The sequence below is a fragment of the Hyalella azteca genome, unplaced genomic scaffold (assembly GCF_000764305.2).
Source record: "Hyalella azteca isolate HAZT.00-mixed unplaced genomic scaffold, Hazt_2.0.2 contig10098, whole genome shotgun sequence".
In the NCBI taxonomy this organism is placed as follows: domain Eukaryota; kingdom Metazoa; phylum Arthropoda; class Malacostraca; order Amphipoda; family Hyalellidae; genus Hyalella; species Hyalella azteca.
In genome coordinates, this window is record NW_025940147.1 from 541,858 (window position 1) to 548,159 (window position 6,302).

The following is a 6,302-nucleotide window of genomic DNA, read 5'->3' on the forward strand; positions in this document are numbered from 1 at the left end:
GAATGAAGACCCATGGTGCACACAGCACATAACAACACGCACATATCACCTTCCCACTATTACATTTGAACAATTCAGATATATTGTGTCAAAGATTGTAATTAAAGAGTGCAGTTGAGTTAGCAATTTTCAGAGATAAGTAAATGGTGCAACAAACATTCCAAAATGCTAAAACTGAACAAATCTTTCATGATCTTTGGTGGCCCACCAGGATTGCAATTGATGTCTTAAGAAGTACTTAAAAACACCTTGTCATTAAGTACCGGTACCTACCTCTGAAAAATGTAAATATTCTGGGCAATAAACCTTGACAGCTTAAGTGGTTCTGATACTATATACTCAATAATGCTGGCAGCATTTCTAGCCAAAAACCTAATCTGGTTTTGCAAGGAAAGAGCTCTTCTTAGTGACATGCCAGTAATTTATGTAACTATTCAATTCTTGACAGAATACTTAATGTAATGGATGCAAATGCAACAAAAAATTTGTCCAAATATTTAATTTATAATGTTAGGTTTCATCTAATTTAAAACCGATAAATTCCTCAGGCAGACAATTTGCACAATGAACTCCAGTCACCACCAAATTTTTGCAAAATATTTGATTTGCAATATGTATCCCAAAGGGTCCCCATAAGCTTGATATATGCTAACAAGTTATCGTGCTTAAGCAATAACTTGGATGTGACTATTTGATTGCAATACCTACATGTTTTGTTAAATACCAGGTAATACATATGTACCAACAATAGTGAAAATTAAGTACAAAGTGTGTCTTTTAATTTGCTCTGAATGATAAGCAATGAAACAATGCAATCTATAGAAAAAATTCTGTTGGTTTGCACAAACTATTTGTTTCTGATTGTCTGTTCTGTGCAGGAAATCTCCATGAAAGGTGCAACACTCTCACTATGGTATACATGACTTAAGAGTTGATTGAGGGAATGTTGTGAGGAAAATTTAACAGAACTAAATAACAAATAGCTTGAGCAGCGGGTGCAGAACAAGACAAATTTTTTTAATGGTTGGAAATTCATGACTCATAATTGAAGACAAATGTACCATCAAACGGGGTAATAAGGGACGGGTGGGGTAATATGGGACAGGCGGGGTANGCTGACGACTTGTCAGCCTTGATGTGAAGGGATAGGCGTGACGTCACACGCTGCACATGCTCGCAGTCATCCGTTGCTGAGATCTGTAATTTAAACAAAAATTAGATTTGATCATATTACATCAAAGGCTTGACTAGCAAAAAAAACCTCAACAGAAATATAAAATCATTACAATATCGTCGAGTGACATCCTTGAACAAATAAAAAATCTTAAATCATACACAAAAAAAGTTTCTTTGTTATTAAATCTAAGTATAATATATACATCTAATACGCATAATACACATAGAACTACCTATACTAAACACTTTAATTTCAAATATGTTCTGGGAAATGTTTTGAACAAAAATTGCTCCATGCTTGCTAATCATGAAGCATGGATTAAAGTTTAAAAAATGCTGAGAAATTTAGAATCAGGTGAAATTGCACATCTGCAATAAAAATCATACTACAATGAATTGCTGAAACTAAATGAAGTGCTTAAGCATTGAATATACTCAATTTTGATTTGAATGAAGACCCATGGTGCACACAGCACATAACAACACGCACATATCACCTTCCTACTATTACATTCAAACAATTCAGATATATTGTGCCAAAGATTGTATTTGAAGAGTGAAGTGGAGTTAGCAATTTTCAGAGATAAATAAATGCAACAAACATTCCAAAATGCTAAAACTGAAGAAATCTTTCATGATCTTTGGTGGCCCACCAGGATAGCAATTGATGTCTTAAGAAGTACCTACTTAGAAACACTTGTCATTAAGTACCTACCTCTGAAAAATGTAAATATTCTGGGCAATAAACCTTGACAGCTTAAGTGGTTCTGATACTATATACTCAATAATGCTGGCAGCATTTCTAGCCAAAAACCTAATCTGGTTTTGCAAGGAAAAAGCTCTTCTTAGTGACATGCCAATAATTTATGTAACTATTCAATTCTTGACAGAATACTTAATGTAATGGAAGAAATTGCAACTAAAAATTTGTCCAAATATTTAATTCATAATGTTAGGTTTCATCTAATTTAAAACCCAGTAAATTCCTCAGGCAGACAATTTGCACAATGAACTCCAGTTACCACCAAATTTTTGAAAAATATTTCATTTGCAATATATATCCCAAAGGGTCCCCATAACCTTGATATAGGCTAACAAGTCATTGTGATTAAGCAAGAACTTGGATCTGGGTATTTGATTGCAATACCTACATGTTTTGTTAAATGGATAATACATGTATACCAACAATAGTGAAAATTAAGTACAAAGTGTGTCTTTTTATTAATGATAAGCAATGAAACAATGCAATCTATAGAAAAAATTTAGTTGGTTTGCACAAACTATTTGTTTCTGATTGTCTGTTCTGTGCAGGAAATCTCCATGAAAGGTGCAACACTCTCACTACGGTATACATGACTTAAGAGTTGATTGAGGGAATGTTGCGAGGAAAATTTAACAGATCTAAATAACAAATAGCTTGAGCAGTGGGTGCAGAACAAGACAAATTTTTTTAATGGTTGGAAATTCACGACTCATAATTGAAGACAAATGTACCATCAAATGGGGTAATAAGGGACGGGCGGGGGTAATATGGGACAGGCGGGGTAATATGGGACAGGCGGGTAATAAGGGACAGTCTTATACCATTTTGTAGAAATGTTGTAGCTGCTAAACTATTGAAAATATTGCAACACTAAAAATAGTGGCGTAAAGTTCAACATTTTTACTATCTATGCAGCAAAAACCAAGTTGAGAAATCATACATTTATTACCTCTAAAAAATCCCTGAAAAAAGTGTGAAAATGAGATTTTGGAAAAGTACCTCTGCTAAGGTCTGTAGCAGAAAAAATATTTGTCGCATTGAAAAAATTTACTTACATAAAAGTTGCACACAGGTGTTGGCTTAAAAATGTGATTGATGGAATAAGCATGTCTCATTCCAGAAAAAAATTGGGGCCATTTCTGCATGACACGGTTATAGGAGGCACCCCCTGGGGTAATGAGGGACACCCCTAAAAATGCATTTACAGTAGAGCCTTGGTTAGCAATGGCTCCAGTTAACAAAAAAATCAATTACCAACAAAAAATTTTGATTAGATTTATATCGCTCAGTGGAAAAATTACACTTGGCAAAAAAATTAGTGCATCATCAGTCATCACCAAACTGTGCATAGAATGTCATAGATAGAATTGTTCACCAGGCAACATAGAATGAAAAGTAATTAACCTAAACTATGCTTTTTTTCTTGAAAAATATGATGGTTGTAACTAAAATATTCTTTTGTGTTTCAGGTACCTATGGTTTTTTACAATCTTTTTTTGTTATAGTGAATTCACTTGACACGATTAAAATGGTGCAAAATTACAAGCTGTCCTGTAAGCTTACGTACAGAAGAAATGCTATATGGCTGCTAATATGAAGCTAGTAATGGACAAGCTTATTGTCAAGGCTCAATGGCCTTGATGCTACCCATGAATTAGGTAATATCATATTAATAAAGGAAAAACAAGTAAAAATCACAGAAATTTCATTTCTTCTACATCTACATCATCTACAAAGGAAGAGGAAGACTTCAGAGTACTGTTAGTAATGGGCTAGCACACTCTGCATGCTTCCAACGTTTTAAAATGGAGTTTATTGCAAGTGTTACCCCATTCCCAGGGTTAGTTCAGGAAGCTTTTATTTTGCGTCTGGCACCTTACGAATATCATATGGAATTTTTTCAGAGATGCCATAAAATAGCCCTTGCAAATACCTTTAAAATGAACCCAAACTTCTTTATGAAATGTTTCATGGCAAGAAGTTATTAAGGAAAAACGCTCTAAAGTCCAAACCATCCCTTATTACCCTGTTTGACAGTATATACACACTTGATGCATTATTTTGATACATGTCTTTCAAGTCCAAACACGGCTCTATAATAGGGAAACTTAAAAAATATAAGTCACCTTTACCATTTTGAGAATGGTGCTTATTTGTGTTTTTCCAACACAGAATAGGTATACTTGGGCAAACAATGGCCTATTGCACCAACTGAAAGTTTCTTGAGAAATTTTATGGCCTACCTAATATTCAAGTTAGATGTTCTGAAACAATCGGTGCATTATCGTGATAATTTTTTTGGGAGAACACAGCCAAATTTACAACATTAATCTGACTGAATAGACATGTGCAATTTCGTGCTATCACCTCATTACAGAAAACTCATCAATACTGCACTTCAGTCTCAATGCTCTGTAAACTCCAACATGAACAAAGGTGCACACTCCAACTCCCAAGGTGCTAAATTAGCTGTGTATGACTTGAGTATTTGAAATTAATAACTTAAATTACATAATGTATCACATTAATTTTGAAATCTATGAAATTTACACTGTCTCTATTATATTCCATAATATAATATATATTAGGGTGATAAACCAAATCAATGGAAAAATTAAATTACATTTTTCTATAATCTCTCCCCTAAAAGTGTTCCTTATGACAAAAATGAAGCTAAAAAATTTCAACATTTGCTGCTTGCACAATAACTTATTCCTTTTTATAATGTCCATTTGGTGTTTTTTATGACAATATTTAATTTTTATGCCAAATGTTGCAGGAGTGTAAAGTTTTACCTATTTACAGGAAATAAACAATTGAATTAGGTACTACATATTATTTGCTGGCAATGCTTGTTGAAGTTCATTTCCTACCCCACTGTTTGTGTGACCAACAGCGAAACCATACACATACCATTACACAATGCGAAACAGACTTTCACAAGACAACAGGTGAAATAATATCATATTCCTGGCATATCACAGGAAACAATGAAATGATGGCATATTTCTTATTCCATGTACGAGTACAGTATATCAGTGAGATATATTGTACAATACCATTATATTAACCACTGAATTAAAAAAATAAGTGATTGATGCCAAGGTGCCAGTTGGAAGATTTATTAACTAATCCCATCTTTGTTTCACGCAGGTGAGCAAAGATAGCTGCATAATGCAGAACTCAATTCCATCTACTATTGCCATCATATACACTCGTGGCACTTAGAAGATTAAATTCATAATGTTAGGTTTCATCTAATTTAAAACCCAGTAAATTCCTCAGGCAGACAATTTGCACAATGAACTCCAGTTACCACCAAATTTTTGCAAAATATTTGATTTGCAATATGTATCCCCCAAAGGGTTCCCATAACCTTGATATATGCTAACAGGTTATCGTGATTAAGCAAGAACTTGGATCTGGGTATTTGATTGCAATACCTACATGTTTTGTTAAATGGATAATACATGTATACCAACAATAGTGAAAATTAAGTACAAAGTGTGTCTTTTTATTAATGATAAGCAATGAAACAATGCAATCTATAGAAAAAATTTAGTTGGTTTGCACAAACTATTTGTTTCTGATTGTCTGTTCTGTGCAGGAAATCTCCATGAAAGGTGCAACACTCTCACTACGGTATACATGACTTAAGAGTTGATTGAGGGAATGTTGCGAGGAAAATTTAACAGAACTAAATAACAAATAGCTTGAGCAGCGGGTGCAGAACAAGACAAATTTTTTTAATGGTTGGAAATTCATGACTCATAATTGAAGACAAATGTACCATCAAACAGGGTAATAAGGGACGGGTGGGGTAATATGGGACAGGCAGGGTAATAAGGGACAGTCTTATACCATTTTGTAGAAATGTTGTAGCTGCTAAACTATTCAAAATATTGCAACACTAAAAATAGTGGCATAAAGTTCAACATTTTTACTATCTATGCAGCATAAACCAAGTTGAGAAGTCATACATTTCTCTCTAAAAAATACATTTCTCTCTAAAAAATCCCTAAAAAAGTGTGAAAATTAGATTTTGGAAAAGTACCTCTGCTAAGGTCTGTAGCAGAAAAAATATTTGTCACATTTAAAAATTTTACTTACATAAAAGTTGCACACAGGTGTTGGCTTAAAAATGTGATTGATGGAATAAGCATATCTCATTCCAGAAAAAAATGGGGGCATTTCTGCACGACGCGGTAATAAGAGGCACGACACCCCTAAAAATGCATTTACAGTAGAGCCTTGGTTAGCAACGGCTCCAGTTAACAAAAAAATCAATTAACAACAAAAAATTTTGATTAGATTTACCTCGCTCAGTGGAAATATTACACTTGACAAAAAAATTAGTGCATCA